Genomic DNA, 20982 nt, shown 5'->3' with positions numbered 1-20982 from the left:
TCAAATACACCATGCCCTCCGCTCAATATTTGGAGGACATGCTTATCTTACAAAGTATAACTTGCTCTTGTGCAAAATATGAATGTAATAATTTATCAGGTTAACACCTTCCATTGCATTATCTACTTTAAAACAATTTTTTTCTCTTTTTTTTGGTATACATTTTATTAAGCTTCCCCGGTGGATCTGCTTTCCCAAAGTTAATACAATGCTTACCTTTATTTCTTCCCAGAGTACCTGACTGATGATTCTGCTTACTTCCTGCTAGAATTGCTGGATCTCTGTGAATTCTATAATTAAAACTTCATTTATACTTTTTCAGTGATAAACACAACAATAAACATGCTTCTTGTGATCCATCTCAGGAGGCGTATGACATTGCATTGTTTTACATCCCATAGGCAAGCTGCCCCTCCCACCCTTGACGACACCAAGTATTGACCTGTGCCCTCCCGGTGGGATTGTAACTTCAGCAATACGCAGTTAACCACACTCCTTAAACACAATAGCATAAGGGTGGCTTCGCAGTCTACAACCCTTCAAACAGTAATATATGGGACTTTACATTTGATACGTAATGTGCTAAGGCAGGCACATCGGGCATTCAATGCCTAGGTGGGGCCAGACATTCTTCCCCCATCCGCCAGGCCCTGAACAGCATCTTGAGACATCCCCACAGCATCAGTGTCTCTGGTATGTGTGAGATATTCCTGTAGAGGACCCCATATGTCTCTAGGCCTCGATGCGATTGATTGAGTCTCTGCATGTAGCATATTTTGTTCTTGACCGTATATAGCATCTTGCAACCATTCCTTGAACTTTGGGGCTCTCCCCCGGCCACATCGACATGCAAGCCGTCTTTTAGCCAGAAGCAGCATAATATCCAATAACTTGCTACAACCTTTGGGTATTGTGGCAGTGTAACCTAGCAGCATTAGTAGCGGATCTCTATCGGTGGTAATGCCTAACATGTCTTCTAATGCGATGTGTATCTGTGTCCAGTAATCCCCTACACCCGGGCATTCACAAGCGAGGTGTAGAAAAACCAGCTCCAGGGCTCCTGCATCTTTCACATCTGTCATGATCAGCTAATTGAAACCTATATTTCCTTGTCGGAGTGTAATATATCTGCTGTAGATACTTCTAGTGAATGACCTTAAATCTGCAGCTAGCAGAGAGAGTCCCTGTGAGTCCACAACAATATGCCCATTGTTCGTCAGTGATTTCTCTCCCTATATCTTCACTCCAATGTAATCTAGCTGTCCCCTCTATTTCCTGTCTACTCGTTCTTACACTATTATATATACTTGATACTAAGTGTCTCCCATCTTCAGAATTTAGCATAGACTGCAATGGTGCCATATTGACAGGCTCCTTAGGAAAATCTTCAAGAACCTCCCTCATTCCTTGTCATAGCCGTGTGTAATAGAATACATCCAGGGGAGTAAGGACCATATCCTTAAACAGGGGCATGGTGCGAAACACTCCCTTTAGAAATAAGTCCCCCCACGTAGCTCTTTTGACTCGTCTGCACAAGGCCCGAAACCCCGCCTCCTGCAATAAAACCATTTTCGGGTGATTGTGAGAGGCAGTCGTGGCGAGTACAACAATGTGATCTGCAGGAGCCTTGCCATACGTCGCCATGCAGCAACCGTGCATGTGATTGTGGTAGGCTGCGTATCTATTACCTCTACCGGGCCATGTATGATGCTGTTTAAGGGGAGCGGTTGCGCCAGCCAATCCTCCGCCGCCAATTGTGGCATGAACAGTGTGGGTGCCATCCAATGATACGCATAGTGTCCCTGTGCGCTCATATAATAAACTTTGAAGTCGGGGATATCGAACCCCCCCCCCATATCATAAGGTTGTGTGATGACTGCCCACCTATGCCTTGACTGCCTCCCACCCCATACCAACCGTATCAGTTCTGTACGTAGAGTTTTAAAAAAGAAAGCGCATGGATAATACGGGATATTAAGAAATAAATATAAGAAACGAGGCAAGACCACCATCTTAATAAGCGAGACTCTACCCGCCATTGACAGGGGAAGGGAGATCTACCTGGTCACACTCGCGGTCAATTTAGTAATGGCAGTCCCATAATTTAGTCAGTGTTTCTTCTCTGTTCTTTGCTACCTGAATAGCGAAGGTCAGTGTGACACCATTCCAATGGATAATCTAAGGAAAAGTCTGTACCTGCTGGCGTAAGCGGAAAGAACAGCGATTTCGTCCAATTTATATGAACTCCTAACATGCCGCCAAACATCATAAACTCCCGGAGCAGTGGGTTCAGATTCTGTTGAGGATCTACGACATGCGTGACGTCGTCCCTATAGAGTGATACCGAGATTTGGCGTAGAAAACATTTAAACGCACTTTCTCTATGTAGCTGCCGCAATCTACAGGCCAGCGGCTCTATAGCGATAGCAAAAAGGAGCGGGGATAGTGGGCAACCCTGTTTAGTGCCTCTTATTACTGAGATTGCAGTGGAAAGATGACCGTTGATGAGTACTCTAGCCGTAGGTGCGTTATATAGTAATTTTACCCAAGAGATAAAAAGTGGAGGGAAACCCATGGCTCGTAATACAGCAAACAAATATCTCCATTCAACAGTGTCGAATGCTTTGGATGCATCAAGGAACATGGCCGCAACCGGGAACGTAGGCTCCACAGTTTGCATTAAGGAAAAGAGGGTACGTAGATTGTGTAGTAGCCCTACCCGGCACAAATCCCAATTGATCTGGAAGTATTATCTGTGTCAGTCGGTTTGCTAGCACTTTGGCTAAGATTTTCGCATCGCAGTTTATTAAAAAAAAGTGGGCGGTATGAATCACAGACCTCGGGTTTTTTTTACCAGGCTTCAATAAGAACGTGATGCCAACCTCGCGCATTGACCGAGGCAGCACCCCCACCTCCAGAGACTCCTCCAAAACCTCTCGCAGCACCGGGGCCATGACGTCTATATAACATTAAAAAAATTCAGCAGGTAATCCGTCCAGCCCTGGCACTTTACCATTTTGCAGGGACATTATCCCTTCTCTAATCTCGTCCAACTCAATCGGAGGACTCAAGAACGTCCTGTGTACATCACTCAACCAACAAAGGGCAACATCTCCCAGGTAGCCCTCTACGTCCACCTCTCCAGCATTCTGTGTTGTATATAGTTGGGTGTAATGAGTGGTAAAAACCTCTAGAATGCGTGCAGTCTCTACATGTCCCCCCCCATCCGGTCCAACAATCTCCAATATATTGCCACCAAAGCGTGGGATAAGAGTAATCTCCGAGAGAGCCTTACCCGGTCTCACCTTCCCCGTAAGCACGTGCTACCCAGTGTCGCCCTCGGAATTTCGTTTCTCTTGCGGCCTGCTCCTCATATTCTGATAGTTTAAGTCTAAATTCCTTATGTGCCTGTCCTATGTCACTTCCTGTCATTCGCTGTTCCAACCCTTTCAGTTCCCGTTCTAACTTACTCATCGTTTGCCGTATGTCCTGCAGAACCCCAAAGCTTTTAGACATACAATATCCTCGCACTGTGACATTAAAGGCCTCCCATATGACTTCAACAGTCTCCACTGAGCCTTTATTGCGTGGGAAAAAATCTTTCATCTCTTCCTCCAATTCAGTTTTAAAAACCACATCTAAAAGGGCGGTTGGTTGAAGGTGCCATGTTGGCCTGGGACTATTATAACCAGGTATATGCAGTGTGATCTAATGATCAGAGTACGTTCTGGCCAGTTGCACAGCACTAATAAGTCCGGTAGCTAGCCCCCTAAATAACAAACAAGAGTCCAACCTTGCCCATGTACCGGTATATGAAGTAAAATGAGTTTCCTCCTTCAGCCCAGGATACAGACTTCTCCAGCTATCCACAAGACCTTCCTCCTCTACAATGTCTCGCAACACTTCCCTAGCGCTACTATTGTATTGCGCCACCCCATCCGCCCTATCCAGAACAGGCATCATAGCAACATTAAAGTCCCTCCCCCCCCCCCGAGTATATGTGTAGAGCCAATGTTCATTATTTTGCCCCACATAATGATACATCTTCCCAGCGGGTCCAGAATCTGTCCCAGAAGTGTAAATGAGACCCCCTTTTTAGGTCGAGGACCGTAGGCTGCGCTTGCACAGTCTCGGTCAGATTTAATGATTCTTAGTACGGGGGCTTGAACCCGCCCCTCTTCTCCATTGGCTGGCCTCGTAAATGCTGGCCAGCCATTGGAGGAGAGGGGCGTCACTCCCTTTAAGCCCGGTCTTTTTCGGATTTGGGGGCGTGTTTTTTGCATTCTTTCTCACCGTAACTTCATCCGTCACTCAACAAAAAACACGCCCCCGATCCCGAAAATGTCAGAGCTTTGCGGCAGCCATTTCTGCCTGACCGCGTCCTGCCCTTGCATCCATCCGCTTGCTTCCACGAGCCCTCATTTCCGTTTACTGCCCGGTAGTTGTGCTCATCGCTCGAAGCCAACTTTAACTATACAGTGCTTGTCTGTAACCGCTAGATGTGACTGCTTGCAACTCGCCGTACATCCTCAGACACTTTGAAATGTATACGCTTGCAGTGCGGCGGTTGCTTTGTCCACATTGTCTCTACTTTGTTTGTACAATGAGAAGGATGTATTTAACGTGTCTTTCTTAACTGTGCATACTGTGAGTCTGACTTTACCGTGTGCTGTGAGGCAGCACTAAGGACCGTACGCACATGCTCTGGCGGCAGAGAAAACAGTTGTAGGTATTGTATAAACTGGGGGATTATTATCTCATGCAGCGTACCATGAGCCTCAAGTGTCTTTTTATGCTAAAAAAAAATAAGTACAGAATTACAGGGAATGTTCCTTAAATACCACGATGGACATACGAAGTGTGCTCGGTGTGCGCAGCCAGCAGGTACCAGAGCGAAGTTGGAGCGTTACAGCCAGGGAGAGATGCAGCGGTCCTGCCGGTGCCTCTGTCCGTCGCGCACTGGCGGGGGGGAGGTGTAATGTGCGTGTTGGAGTAGGAGAGCTTTCCGTGTTGAGTGAGAAGTGGGCGCGGCTCTTGTGCGCCACGGTCAGTGTCTGGCAAGAGCCTGCGCTCACGGAGGGAACAGCCTGCGGCCGGGAGGGGAAGTGTTAAATTAGAGCGATGAATGTGCCCCTTAATTCTGGCCTTCCTGAGGCTGGTGGCACAGAACGCAGCTCTGAGGGTAGGAAGTGCCAACCAGAGGCTGGGTTCACCTCCGCAGATGTACAGCAGTACAAGAGAGGCGCACTGAGGGGACTTTGAAGGCAGGGTAAACTGGGGACGGAGTGTATTCGCCTGCTGCCGTCTAAGCACAGGCCTCTCCATACATGTTCTCTTGTGAAAACATTTTCTCTGCTACCTGTGCTAAAACGTATTGTGTGTGGAATATCCCGAGCCATCCCGTGATGCAATTGCTCCAACTCACCCCAATACAGTATCGCCTCATTGGTCGCCTCATTGGTGGGCGCACATGCTAACTTTGGCATAACACTGGAAGCCTCCGGCAAGTATAAAACTTCCGACCCTCATATACCATGACACTTGTAGTGCTCTCCCCTTTACACCTTAAATCCTTTTAAGAGCAGTTTGTATATCATTCATCTCAAACTCGTATTTATTTATTTTATGTAGCGCATTTATCGGTTTTTGTTATGCATGGGGAGATTAACTGATTTCCCTAGAATCACAGAAAAATGAGGCCATGCCAATACTCGAACCTGGTTCCCCGGTTCCAAAGACCGCTGCTCAGACCGTTACACCACATCCTCTCAGTTGCCATCCTGCCCCGCGGGCTGCCGATTGCACTCACTGCAATGAAAATGCAGTCACCGCAATGAAAACGCGCTTCAACGCCTCGCCAGGGGATAGTAAGTGCTGCACTAGGATTGGCTGGGGTGCTCCTAATACTCCAATGCTAGATGACTTTATACATTGGTAGTACCGCCCACTCCCAGGCGACTACTAAAATACGTTGAGCCTTGAGATTTGCTGTTAAACGTGACCTGGAAGTGCTAAAATTATGGAAAAATTACATCCGTTGAAGATTAGCTATAATGAGTGGATAAATACATGGTTGGTTCGCCTAAGTAGCGGATGGTTGGTGGTCGTATTTGGGATCCGCTTTCCTTGTTTCGAGTGACACGTTCTTTTCCGATCCCTGCGCAATTTGCGCAGGGATCGCAATTACAAGTTTTGTGGTAATTACCTGATAATCTGCAAATTTCCTTAGGTAAAAATTGGCATCTATAACCTGCCGAAATTTTCCCAGAGGGGGGAGTGGGCCCATAATTACCAGTACATGCATATTTTGATATGTGAAACATCAAATTCGGCATGTTTAGCCTCGTTTAAAGAACACAACTTTAAATCGGTTTGTTCCAGCTTGTAATAGCCATGGAAAGGAATGTGGGATCTGCCCCTTACGGACACCAACTGCTGGAGTCTGTATCAAAGGGTCGCCTCTTCCCTGCTTTCCAAGAAGCAGACTCGGTTATAGGTGAGACTCTGTGTGGGTGGCTCTGTGTGTGTGTGGGTGGCTGTGTGTGTGTGTGTGTGTGTGTGGGTGTGGGTGGCTGTGTGTGTGTGTGGGTGTGGGTGGCTGTGTGTGTGTGGGTGGCTGTGTGTGTGTGGGTGGCTGTGTGTGTGTGGGTGGCTGTGTGTGTGTGGGTGGCTGTGTGTGTGGGGGTGGCTGTGTGTGTGGGGGTGGCTGTGTGTGTGGGGGTGGCTGTGTGGGTGTGGGTGGCTGTGTGTGTGGGTGGCTGTGTGTGTGGGTCGGCTCTGTGTGTGTGTGTGGGGGTGGCTCTGTGTGGGTGGGTGGGTGGCTCTGGGTGGGTGGGTGGCTCTGTGTGGATAGCTTTTTTGTAGGTGGCTCCATGTGTGGGTGGCTCTGTCTATGTGAGGGTGACTGTGTAGGTGGCTCTGTGTGTGTGGATGGCTCTATGTGAATGACTCTGTGTGGGTGGCTCTGTATGTGTGTGTGGTTGGCTTTGTGTGGGTGTAAATGCAATAGGTCATGCATTTGTGAGCGATTAAGCTATTGGCATTGCCATTTATTTATGATTTTAAAAAAAACACAAAAAAGTCATGAGCAATGCCAATAGCTCTACCTTTAATAATGCCGAGACCATTGCAGTGTAAATGCTTGTTAATCAAGTTGGCTGTACCCCTTGCGTATGAAGAATAAGAGAAGAGCCTAATGCCCGCCCATTTACTAGCAAAAGTGGAGGTAGCATGAGGAGATGTTTCTTGCAATATCCATCTAAGTAGGCCAACACCTGTCTGCATTTCCCCGCATCCTTAAACCCTCTAATATTCCAAAACATTACCGTTAATCTCAATTAGGCCCTTGCATAGTCATGGTGTTGAACAATCAACATCGCATTTCTGCCTTCTAGTAGGATAGAGCAGCCTCTTCCTTGGTCTATGCCACATCTCAGTCATATCAGTGGTACCAACAAGTTGCATGTCATAACCATCCCTGCCCCCCTCCCCCACCCACTGAAACATCCCAATCATGCCAGTCTCCCCCAACTCCATCCTCCACCCCCCTCAAAAAAAAAACAGTGCTCCCCCACCTCCCCCCCACCCCCCTTATCCCAACCTGAATGCAGTAGGGGTGCTCCCATTGGGGTATCACACCAGGTAGCGCATGCAAACCTTGCCACTGAACTATTACCATCTGTGACCATTCATTGGCAAGGGTGTCCGGTGCAACTCAGAAATGTGTTACTCAGTCCAACATGTACATAATAAGCATTCAAGACAGCGCCCTATAGTTCCAGGCCAGTAGGCCAAACAAAGGTAACGTTCAAGTGGTACATATCTAGAAACCATATCAACATTCCCAATGTCGGTTATTAGTGGATCACCCAGCAATGCGTCTCGCTCCCGCACAGCACATCTCATCACTCCACATCAGAAAGTAGTAGCTCATCTGTATCCCTCTGCGCGGCAGCTCTCCTCTTTTGGCTTTGTAGTGTCTGATGGAATTTTTCCACAGATTGGGGCGACGTGTGGATAGTCTGTTTCCCTTGATGCGTTACCCTTAACCTCGCGGGGTATAACAAAGCATAGTCCACTTGTTGTTGTTGAAGCTTCTGCTTTACACCAATGAATTTCTTCCTCTCCTCTTGCACCGCATGGTAAAGTCAGGGAAGATGGTAAATGTAACCCCCTCGTAAGTGAGTTGTTTCTTCTCGTGGGCCGTCTTCAACACTACATCTGTCTCGATAATTCAATAGACGAGAGATTATGGGTCTAGGGTTGGCCCCAGGAGGTGGCCGCGGGCCGAGGGACCTATGCGCCCGCTAAACTATGAATTTAGATGAGAGCAGTCCTTCATCCATTGTCGCAGTCAACATTCGTTCAACATAGTGCTCCAGGTGCCCCGTATTGGTGCTCTCCGGCATGCCTAGGATGCAGACGTTGTTACACCGACTGCGAGCTTCGATATCTTCGTTCTTGTCGTCAATAACACGCATACGTTTATCCATTTGCCTCATAGCCTTTTTTTAGCTGTTCTGTGACGTCTTCAGTGTCAGAAATACGTTGTTCCGCCTCCTTAAGCCGATTGTCAGGCGCTTCAAACTTATGGGCAATAGAATCCATTTGTGTGGTGAGGGTGTCTACCTTATCAACAATTGTGGCAAACCCTTGTCGCATTTCTGTTAGAATGGTCTGCATATCAGTGTGTGGACCCGGAGCGTTATCAGCCATATGTCCCGTCTCGTCCCTCTCACTCTCCACTTGCGCCTGTTTTGCTCCCCTTTTGGTCTCAAAGGTGAGGCGCGGTTGTCATGCATCCAGTTTACCCATGATGCAGTACCACTGTGCCAAGGGGGATCCATCCGGGGTCACTCTATAAGAATGTAGCAAGAGGAGGAGCTTTGCGGACATCCAAGATGGTCGCGTGAGCACAGAGCTCCCGAGACCCGCACCGCCCTTCGCAAATATCCTGACTATATCCTGATTCTGAAGATGGGCTTTTGAAGGCGACCTTTGGCTGACCTCAATATTCTTTTCCAAATTGAAATCGGGCGTCGGGAGCCGCTTTAACATCGACTCGAACTTTTACGGCCTGCCACGGGACGGGGCTGGGGGCTCTGCTGATCTTCAGGCCGAGGAGTAGTTGAACAACAACGCCCTCAGGAGTCCTCCCCAGGGCGGCCTCATTTCAACTTTCAGTTTCACTTTCCTACTCCGGGTTCTGCTTGACTGGCATTCTCTCAGATCTACCCCGGATCCGGCTTGATTTCGCTCTACTGTTGAGTGCCCTCTTCCGTGAAGGTATGGTCTCCTGCCCTGTTGGCATTTTCGTTAATTTGGCCCACTTTCGTATACTTTTGGCTTCATTGAGATCGGCCATTTTCACCAGGTCTCGAGGGCCCCTCCGGGGCGCTATTTCCAATATGGCCACCAGACCGGACACCGAGCAGCGCCAGACGAAAACGCCTCTCCGAGGGGGACAAACTCAAACCAATGTGATGGATCGCTACACCCATCCTAATGGATCCCCCTGCGGTACTGGCCGTACTCCTGAAGACCCCATGATGGATTCTGCTGCGCTTACGGAGGTTTCGCTTCAGGACATCATGAGTGCCATCACCAGTATGAAGGCCTCCATGGGACAACAGTATGAGGCCCTCGCCTCCAAGATTGATACGGTGGCGGTCGATGTCACGCTGATTAGAGCGGACCTGGCGAAGACCAATGAGAGGGTCACGGCGTTGGATTTGAAGACCTCCAGTCTGACTACTGATGTCACGGACATACAGACTGAGATCGGCAACTTGCGTTCTTCACGTGACTTGATGGCCCGTCGGCTCGAGGATTCTGAAAATAGGGCCCGGCGCAATAATATACACATCGTAGGTGTTCCGGAAAATCCCGAGGACGCTGCCACCGACCTCATGGTGGAAGATCTGGTCCTGAATCACCTCGCCCCCGCCGGACTCAGTAAATTCTTTGCAGTTGAACGGGCCCATCGATCTGGCGGGAAGCTGAAGCCGGGTGCCCCCCCCCGAGACCCATTATTGCCAAACTCTTCCACTTTCGGGATAGGGATGCTTCGAGCTTCTCGGGAGAGCGGCCCTGTGAAATTTGAAAACACCACTGTGAACTTCTATCCCGACTTTACTCCACTGGTTCAGCGGCAGAGAATGGGGTTTCAGGGAGTGAAGCGACGGCTGCGCGATTTGGACCTTAAGTATGCTATGTTGTTTCCAGCCAGACTTCGGATCGAATATGAGGAACGAACGTTTTTCTTCGATCGTCCGGACAATGTCAGTGACTGGCTTGATTCCTTGCCGAAAAGAGATAATCGAACTGAGCACCCCGGTGGCGCCGATGGTGGCTCGCCGGAGCAAGAGTGACATTGTGGTTCCCGATGTCTGAACTTTCCACCTGTTTGTCAGCTGAGTTTGGATAATTGTTTCGTTCTATTTTGGGTTGGCCCGAGGGTGGCGGGGGTGTAAGGGAACTCTTCCTCCTCCTGGGTTCTTTGTGTAGATTAGTTTTATGATGGGGCTACAGGCACACTGCAAGTTGGGGTGGCTTTTGGCAGGGGTGCAGGGTGGGGGGGCGTTGTAACGGGTTCAAGTTTGGGGGCGGTGGGGGGTGTTTGTGTGTTTGTTTCTTTTCACAAGGCATTGTATTGTTTTCTCATCTGCATCCATCATTGGGTCTCGTGGGGGCTGTGCTCTGTTTCCTTCTCGGGGATGGGGGGTAGTGAGTTGAGGCTGCTGTCTTGGAATGTTAATGGGTTGGGAGACAGGATAAAACGTGGGGTTGTGCTGCAGTTCCTTAGACGTCATTCCCATGATATTGTTCTTTTGCAGGAGACTCATTTAATTGGTAACGCATGCCAGGCTATGAATAGACGTGGATACCGACTGGTTGCTCACTCTGGATTCACCTCCGGCTCCAGAGGGGTGGGCATTCTAGTCCGGTCCTCTCTCCCCCTTGAAATTGATGAGGTAACACTCGATGACAGGGGGCGCTATGCTGCGCTCACTGGTAGATGGGAGGGTAAGATACTTTCTATACTCGCAACGTATGACCCTCCGGGCCTGCAGGTGTCCACCTTTGCTGACCTTGGGTGGCTCATACTGGGGCTTCCTGAGGGTCTTTTGATTCTGGGCGGAGACTTTAACTCCGCGGTCTCTGGCATTTCGGATCGCTACACTTCTAGGGATTTAACTAGGTCTCAAATGTGGTTGAGTGATATGCTGGAAACCTTTGGGCTCATAGATAGTTGAAGGTTGATGCACCCTATGCAGCTGCAATACACTTTTCACTCGGGGGCCCATGGTAGTCTCTCCAGGTTAGATTATTTCTTAATGCCAGCAGCCCAATCATCCTCCATCAGAGAGATTCGTCATCTTCCCAGGGGCATTTCTGATCACTCCCCCTGTGGCTTTGTGTTGAGGCTGGAGTGGGTAGTGAGGATAGAGTGGCTCCTATAAACCCCTGGTATCTCCGCAATCCTAAAACACGCTCTGAACTGATAAAATCTATTGACCATTATTTCAATGAAAATGTGGGGTCTGTTTCTTCCTCTATTTCCTTGTGGGAGGCTTTCAAGACGGTCATCCGTGGACATTCTCTGTTGTTGATTGCTGCCGCCAAGAAGGCTAAATATGAGGAACTTGTACGCCTCGAAACCGACATAACTGTGCTTGAGAGTGATCTTGAAGATGGTGTTACTCGTTCTAAATTGCATTCCCTCAGTCTGAAACAAGCTGATTATAGAGCCCTTGTGACCGATGCGGCGAGAAGTGATGAACAGAGAGCAACAAGGCAGGATATATGATGTGGGTGACAAGGCTGGTAAACTGATTGCGTGGCTGGGCAAGAAAGAGAGTAAATCGTGTCGTCCCTGTGATTGAAAGGCTGGATGGTGAGTCACTGACCCGGCTGGTATAGTTGAATGCTTTGTTGACCATTTCCGAACTGTGTATGTCTCGGTCAGCGATAGGGATGAGGCGGATTCCCAATTGTGGTTGCGGGACATTGCACTGCCTCGCCTTTCTGATGATGATAGAGATCTAATGGATGCGCCTCTTACGGTAGATGAAGTTGCTATCGCAATACGTTCCCTTCGTTCTGGTAAGGCAATGGGCCCTAATGGTTTGCCCATCGAATTGTACAAGCTGCGTCCCGACGAAATGGCGCCTTACTTAAGGGGTATGTTTCTTGAGGCTTTCGACTCTGGTTCCCTTCCTGTTGATCAGCGCTTAGCTACCATCGTTGTAATCCATAAGGAGGGTAAGCCGCGCGATCGTTGTGCCTCATATAGGCCCATTTCATTACTTAATGCCGAACCCAAAATACTGGCCAAATTGCTAGCTAATCGATTGATTAAGGTAATTAGCGACTTGATCCATCCGGATCAATCTGGTTTCATCCCACACCGGAATACCGCCCTTAATCTTCAGAGACTTCACGGAGTTCTCGCGAGAGCTGGGACTCTTACTGAGCCGGCCATTTTGGCCTCCTTGGACGCCACTATGGCTTTTGACACTATAGAATGGCCTTATCTTTGGGCGGCTCTTTCCAAATTTGGGTTTGGTCCGACATTCATCGCCTGGGTGAGGATTATCTATGAGCGGCCCCTGGCCCAGATGGTTGTTAACGGGAGGGTTTCCAGTGTTTTTACACTTGGGTGAGGCACTCGGCAGGGTTGCCCGCTGTCCCCGTTGCTTTTTGCCCTTGCCTTAGAACCATTGGCGGAGTGGCTCCGTTGGGAGCCTTCGATGAAAGTCAATCGGTGGATTCCCGACTTTGAGGATCGAATCTCGCTATACGCGGATGACATCCTCCTATACCTTACATCCCCTCAGAAATCCCTCAATGTGCTCTTTGACGATTTGACCTCTTTTGGTCGGAACTCTGGTCTCACTATTAATTGGGCTAAATCATGTGTCTACATTTTGGCAGGAGGTCTTCCTCCTCTGCCTCGTAGATTCCCAATTCAAGTAACTGAGACTTGCTTCAAATACCTGGGGATTTATGTTACTTTGGATCCCACAGTTCGCTATGAATGCAATTTGCTGCCCCCTCTTCAACGGCTCAAGCTTGATGTTGCACGATGGCGTCAGTTGCCTCTGTCGCCACTGGGTCGTGCAGCTCTTTTTAAAATGATGTCGCTGCCCAGATTTTTATATGCACTCCAGAACTCTTTTGACCCCATTCCTTCGGGTTACTTTCGTGAAGTGGAGAGCCTGCAGAGGCGGCTGATTTGGGATGGGCGTGCGCGCATTGCTCTGTCTAAACTTACGCTTCCTTGGTATGATGGAGGCATTGCCCTCCCAGATATCAGGCACTATTATTGGGCTTCTCAATTGAGTGCGATCAACCACGCAACTTACGCTTCCGGTCCTACCCCGGCCTTTAAAATGGACAAACATCTCTTGCCAGGTGGGAATTTCAATAGGGCGCTATATTCTAAGGGGCTTCATAGAACATTAGCCGGACCCACTAAAATCGCTGTACGAGTGTGGCATGATGCGAATGCGGCCTTGGGATGGTGTGATAGACTGACCCGTGCAACACCATTGTATGATTCTGAAGGTTTGGGCAATTTGTGGAGGACGAAAGGCTTTGACAAATGGGATATGATTGGCCTAAGCAAGGTGGGCAACCTCTGGTCTAAAGGAAATGTTAAGACCTTTGAGGTACTTAAGACTGAATACAAGCTTGGAGACAGGGAATTCTTTAGATATGCTCAGGTACGTCATGCCCTGCTGTCAGTCTTTGCTGTGGGGACTGATATTCCTGAATCCTCGCCTCTCGAGGACCGTATCCTGGATGGCTACGTACCTGATAGTACAATTTCATTGATTTACAAAAAGCTGGTCAATAATAGAGCTGATCTGCTTGTGCGCCTCAGGGCTTTATGGACTGCCGATGGATTGGAATTGGATGACGAGGACTGGCAATCTGCACTGTCCTCGCCTAAAGAGGTTGCCATACCTGCCCACCTTCGGTTCGTCCAACTTAAGATCCTTCATCGTGTGTATGTCACTGGTCCGAGTCTGGTTCGAATGGGTTATTCTCTGGATGGGCTATGTAAGCGCGGCTGCGGCATGACTGGCACCTCCTTCACATTCTATGGGAATGTCCAGAGGTGGCTGAGTTTTGGTCCCGAGTGCATGCAATTTATGGAGAGGGTCACAGGGGTTTTGCTTCTACCCGAGGCCCGGCGCTGTCTCTTGAATGTGTGGGAACCAAATGATTATAATACTACACAGACCAGCCGGGCTACCCATGGCAACATGATTGCAAAGAGGGATATTGCACAGCTATGGGGCTCCCATAGAACACCTACTGTATTGGCATGGAAGGAGAACATGGACTGGTGCATGTTTAGGGAAAAGACCGTGTACCTGTCACGGGGCAGACCCAAAAAATGGAACAGAATTTGGTCACAGTGGAATGCTTATCGTGGAAATGTATGTATTCCCCCACAGGATCTTACCCCTGATGTTCCCTTGTCCCCCTAAATGACATTCCAAATACTTTGCACCAATTGTATATATTGCATTGTCTCCTCGCTGCCCCCCTCCTCGCTACCGATCTTGCCTATACCGCTCGTACTGTACTGTTCGGAGCTGCGCCCGCATGGACTCCTGATCACCTTACTGTATCTTTGCCTTGTGAACTGTTATGTTGTTTATTGTTAATTTCAATAAAAAATTTCTTTAAAAAAAAATAATAATGTAGCAGAATTTAATGATGCCCAGTCAAACGTGGATCAAGCCGGCGAGGCTCATTTTCCTGGTCAGAGATGGCGCAGCATGACCTCCGCTACCGCCTAAATAATGATGTACCTAGATGGCAGAGGCCCTATAACGCCACAATGACAGCCAAGTCAGCCCAAGTGCTGTGCAGTCCAGAGGTTTCTATCCCAGCGCAGTCACAGGGACGGCTCCGCACACAGTGTGCAATGCGTGGTTGACAGGGCGGTCATCCAGGGCCCAGAGCACACGCCGAGCCACTAAGCCGATACTGTCCATCCAACTCCTACAGCGTGTGCATTAAGGAGCGACTTCAACAAGACCAAGGCAAGGTATCAGCCCCCCAGCGTCGCGGCAGTTGTGGGCAAAAAAAATGGCACAATCTAGCAGTTGGGCTCACTAGAAGCAGAGCGTCTCCACTGCCACCACGTAGGTCACTTCGCCACCAGCGGCCACAACGGTAGCAATCCACCTTTCATGCATCCCAGGCTCGGGTCTCCATCTTGCCATCCACATGGAAACCGGCACCCAGAGCCGTGGCTTAAACACCAGGGCAGCCGTCCCTTATAGCCTGCAGGTCCCCACACAATTCCGTCAGCTCTCGCTATCTGCCACATAGTACCACTGTAGTGCTCACGGTGCGGCGGTCTCTGCAATGCGAGGGTGCTCGTCCGCGTGGCCTGCCCGCCTCGTGGAGACCTCGGCACTCGCGTGAACTCTCCGGCCGCCTCCAGGCTCCACACCCCAGAGCGCCGCAACCCGGAGGGAGCCAACAGTTCTCGGCCCACTGGCAGTACGAGGGGTGGGAGGCTAAAATTCCGTCCGCTGCTGCCCCCAGTTGTCCTCTTTACAGCGGCGTCATGTGCAGGCAATTAGTAAGGCTGGAAACACAGGATAATTATAGGATTTAACACCGGTCTGCGGGAGCTTCACGTCGCCGCGGCCATTCCGCAAGTGCGCCACCTAGCGCCCCACTTTAAAAACTATCTTAATTTGTAATACCTAGAGCTTCAGCTTTTCCACTACATAATCACTCATATCCTATTACAGCACCGTTCCTGATCTTTCAGTTTTGACTTTCACCTCTGTTTCAGAGCTTTGCTTTTAATTTTGAGTTGGCCTCTTTGGATTGCCTCCTTTGAGTGTCATTTAATGTCCTCGGTTATGGTCATTTCACTGTTTACTGTGGATTTTGCACATGATTTTACTTAAGGGAAAATCTCAAATATAATTATTTGAAACCATCATTGATAAATGACAGCTTTAAAATTGTGAATCGTCGTTAAATAGTTTTTTTTAAAGGGTGAACACATTGGATGTGTATCGTCATGACAATTCTTTTAACCTGCTAAATTTTATTATAAACATTTTACTGTTCGGCTGGCTCCATGCACAGATGGTGGCCAAGTATTTACAGCAAGGGCAGTGCTTAGAAGCACACGCTGATGGGTCAACATTGGCGTGCATGCAGTACTGTTTTGCCATTTATATTGCACTTTCGTACCTCTTCTTCTAAGCGCCTTCGGAATCGACAAATAGCTACTCGGTAATGCATGATTTGAAGAATGTTGGGTGAGATGTTGCCTATAAGTGGCCACGTTTGGGTGAATGTCTTATGGAATGAGTGTGCCATTCATGTCGCCACAGGCATGTTGAAGTGCTTCATTGAATGAGGTGCTGTTCAAAAGTGTGGGACTATTAATTATTTTCAGTTGAGTCCCATTGAAATGTTTGTCTTGGGGAACAGCCAGATCCATATTTTATTTTTTTAATTTTCATTGATTGCTTATTTCCTATGTTTACATACATTGATCTAGACTAGAGCTTCCAATTATGTGTACCATACCTGGATGATTAGTGTGACACACAAAACGCCATATCAGACCAAACAATTCTCCGCCACCTAATTCATGCACCTCTCCATGTAACACGGAGTCACTCACCTTTGTATAGTCTAATCTAGTAAATGAAAAGGTTTTATTTATTTAGGTGCACTTCCAAACGTGAAAATGATATATTTCAGAGTACATGTGTAGTTTCTGAACTGATACGCTGATCTTTCCAGAAAATATAAATTCAAGGATATTATAATTAATCATGATGCTTTGGGGAGGCTTGATAATCTTTGTGCCAGAATGCATTGTGTACATCATTCCTATGACTTGTAGCGACAGTCAAAATTATAAGAGAAAAACCTTTTTATGTTATTTCTGGTGACCTTACCTGATGCAATGGTCCTTACTAGTCCAGCATGCAAGGGGCTAATGCAATCTTGTATGAATTGGTCACGGATTAATAATTTGTGCTATTAGCTCAGGAGGATTTATATTGTAGATCTTAATGTGGAACATGTTGGAGGTGCCTGGTGTATATTAAAACATATAGTTAGCATTTGTAAGCCAAAAAACTTGGAATTAAATGAACTTCAGAAAAAAAAAATCCCCTACTTTGTAATTGGAATACTATTTATATTGTGCTTACTACCCCTGACAAGGGGTTGAATCAGTTTATGCTGGGCATCATGCGATTCTGGAAGCCAAGGTCAGTGGTTAGTCCAGTATTGGTTATTTTTGACTACTTTGATTAATCTTATGTGGTCAAGCTAACCATTCCGTGCATTCACTCTAGTTTCTTGCAGTGGATTTAATTTAATAAGTTATTCGTGCCCATTAGTTGTAGGGGGTAGGGGTATATGACCAACGCACATAAGTATTGGAATTTATGGATGGACTAGAGGAGGTTGGGTATTAGGTTGCAGGGCTATGGCACTCGTTGGTAGCGGAGTTATATCATCGTAAATCGGTTGTAGTCAGTTGGCAGAAATACAATAGAGATTAAGGCGAACATGCATGTGACGGAAGGTTGTGCACTCGGAGAGGAGGCATGCAGATGATGAAAGAGAGGGAGAGGGCCATTCACAAGCAAAGAGGTGGCAGCCAGGTTTTAAGTAAAGGTCTGTTTTCATACCAGATTTTAGCAAAATAGAGTACTTTATTTGGGATAGCATGGTATTTAGGGATGCAAGAATGCAGAAAGAAAACACTATGTGCATAAGAGGATATTAGTATATTGGGTATTTACACGCCAGAATCTGGTAAACCGTCAGTCCACTACTAGTTTATTTTATTGATGGCATTTAAGGAGCAAAGCAAACACAAGGAGATGATGGACGCTCACCCAAAGTCACTGATCTGGGTTGAATCCATCACCATTCTTTAGCTGACTTTGCCACCCCAGTTCAGAAATAGCTATATGCAAATCAGTCTTGATCCTATGCCTCATGGGAACAGTCCAGCCCGAACTGCCAAGCCATGTCTTCCCTGGACCGGAAAAAAGCATCCTAGGACTGGTTTCTGGGTAACGCCAATCATCAGCCATGCTACCTTGAATCCAGTGGCAGTGAGCAAGGGACTCGCGTCTGGGCATTATTGGGTGATGACGGCTGATTAGCCAGAAACCGGTCCCAGGATGCTTGTTTCTGGTTCAGGGAAGACATGGCTTGGCAGTTAAGGCTGGTCTGTTCCCATGAGGCAAAGGGTCAGACTGATTTGCATATGGCCATGTCTGAACTGGGCTGGTGGAGTGAGCTAAAGAATGATGATGTATTAAACCCAGATCAGTTGAGTGGGGCTGAGTGCTTGCAATGTTCAACACTCCGTCCATCATCCCCTTTGGTTTGGCATTTATGGAGCTCACAGCTACCTGCAAGGTGGTGTCCCGATGCCAGCGGAAAACTCGCAAGAGTAAAGGAGCAACTAAAGATTGCTTGGCCACAAGAGAAGTATCAAACGGAACGGTCTTAAGTCTAAGTCAGAAGACGGATTCCGAGGGTATGCAGCTCCGATTAAGCAGCTTAGTGTTCCACAATTTTAAAGCCATATACGTGAAGGCGCCCCCACCTCGTCTGGCTTGATGTATGTGGGGTACATATAGAAACTTGTGGTTGTTGGAACTTAGCATTCTGACTAGAGTTGAGTCTTCTCCTAAGGTAGAGTAGGCCTTTATTCGTGAAGGCTCTGAAAACCAGAGTAAGTGCCTTCAATTGTATTCTCTTAGTAACCGGAAGCCAGTGAAGATGTCGCAATTGTGGCGAATCTGGTGAACTGGGGAGGAGGGGTCTTCAAAACGAGGCATGCAGCAAAATTCTGGATAATTTGTAGACACTAGATAGGGGAAGCCGGAAGGTCAAAGTATAGACTATTATCATATTCTAGTTTTGCCGTAACCAGAGCATGGATAAGTTTTCCTGGAACGACTGGGATGAGGTGGAGCATCCTAGTCTACTGCTAGATCACTCCTCTTCCCAGGTCAGCTTATGAGCTAAAGGGTTGGAAGTGCAAAGTAATTGGTGGATGGATATGCAGGAACATATAGTCTAATTCTCCACACAAAGTAAACCTGATGGCAACGTAAACAAATAAATGGGAAACCAATACAAACGCTGAAAATGCTAGTGTTGATGTCGGTGATGTTCATCCTGAAGTCTGACTCCTAGAAATAATAATAAAGCAAACTGGGATCCATTTAGATATATTTGGTTTGGCATGATACAAGTGCAAGATGGACGTTTATTACTTTCATGTTTGTGGCTGAAGTATGCAGAAATAATCCCGTAATTCACATCTGAGAGCCGCTCTAAAAAACAATGCAAGAAAGTGAACCAGTCACTATCAGTGTTATAAATACACATTAAGTTGGCAAACCGCTCCCACTTCACCAAATGACAAGTTGAAGTGCCTCAAGTGCCTCAACACCTATTAATACAATATGTTCCCAAGAAGTTAATTACTATTGTGGTCTACTGATGTTTTAGTTACTAAAACTATTTGACCGAATCATTGCTAGTTTGCAAGGTACACATAGTGATTTTGCACTCATTCTTCAAAAACAGTGTAGCTATCAAACCCCAGGAAATATTTATTTGAAGGTGTTACTAGAAGGTCTTAAGATTGTACGAACAGGTGGCAACTAACACCGCACAGAACAGGTGTGTGGCTTCAGTAAGTGTGAACACATTTTGATGAGTACAGTCTATCCCATGCAGAGGCGAGTGTTTCTAATACTTAACCATTAAAAAAAACTCCTCTGTAAATCTTATTATAGCAATATGTTAAGGAACACCAATTTCAATGTGATTTTCAATCTGAAATCATAAAGTGCCTGATTCACGAATTGTGAGTTTTATTTTCTGCATTTGAATAGAACTAAATCCTGACTTGTTCCAATTTACACTTCACTTTTCTACAATAAGTCATACTCAAGGAAGCAAGATTTAGAAGTTGGTCTTGGTCCTTAGTAAGGATCCAATTCATGTTAAATCTGAGAAGATGCCCGTTAAACCATTTGATTTAATAGAAAAAAAGACAAACAAATGTATACAGTTAAAGGTAAGATGTATGAGAACTAATGTGTGGCACACAATGTCTTGGACGTACCCTCTGATCTTTCACTTCGTCCACGAAGATTTCACTCCGCATGCCCTGCGAAAGCCAAGATATGTAAATATATAATTGCATACTTTTTTTATAACTGCAGTTACTTTATCACAGTTTTTATTATCTCATATATCTCCGTGAATACATTAGAAATCTTTCTAATCTTAACACTCTGTTTTCCACAGGCCCCTTCAACTAGAACTGAGTGGGAAGTCAATTTCCACCATCCCATAGAAAAACTAATCGGAATCGGATGTTTCGCACCTGTAAATGAGCCTGGTTGCGACGGTAAGGGATGGTGGAAAAGCTGTTGTACAGAATGGATTTTCCTTACTTTGTTCCACACATTACACCACCATTCACTTCCTCTTTATCACATGCATTGTTCACTCTATTGCATGGAACAGTCTGGGCTAGTGCATAGTGCGAATGTCATTTCGCAAAGTTTTTAGGTCCCGCGCCCTGTCAGTGCGCATGGGCATTGAGCGGAGCGAGACTATAGGGGCTTAAACAGATTTTAACTAACTGGCGATTTGATGCTGTGCCCGTGCGCTTTTAGGTCTATGACCTAAAATGCGCGTGCACAGCATCAAATCGCCAGCCATCTGTTCCCCAGCAGCTCTTCCCGCTCCGCCCCACAAGCTTCCCCCAGCGTGCGCTCTGCCTGAGCCGCACTCCTCTCACAGTTTAGCTTCACTTCAAAGGCCCCTGCTGCTTTACACCCTCATGCCGCTCTCCCCGCTCCGCCCCCTCCCCTGCCCGCCGTGTCGCATTTCTCCTCCCCCCCCCTCCCCACAGCAATGCCCTCCGTC

General features: G+C 47.4%; 1 protein-coding gene across 4 annotated transcripts in view; it reads left to right on the top strand.

Moving 5' to 3' along the window:
* The window catches only part of LOC144826600 (uncharacterized), a 497905-nt gene that overhangs the window by 71746 nt on the left and 405177 nt on the right, over positions 1-20982 (top strand). For 2 of the 4 annotated variants that reach the window (XM_078685106.1, XM_078685104.1), the window contains exon 2: positions 20356-20458. The exons of the other annotated variants lie outside the window; for them this stretch is intronic. The gene's annotated coding sequence lies outside the window, so the exon portion shown is untranslated. The remainder of the gene's footprint in view (positions 1-20355; positions 20459-20982) is intronic. 4 annotated transcript variants of the gene reach the window in all.

The sequence above is a fragment of the Lissotriton helveticus genome, chromosome 3_2, assembly GCF_964261635.1.
Source record: "Lissotriton helveticus chromosome 3_2, aLisHel1.1, whole genome shotgun sequence".
Lineage (NCBI taxonomy): Eukaryota > Metazoa > Chordata > Amphibia > Caudata > Salamandridae > Lissotriton > Lissotriton helveticus.
This window is presented reverse-complemented; position numbering and strand designations above follow the sequence as displayed.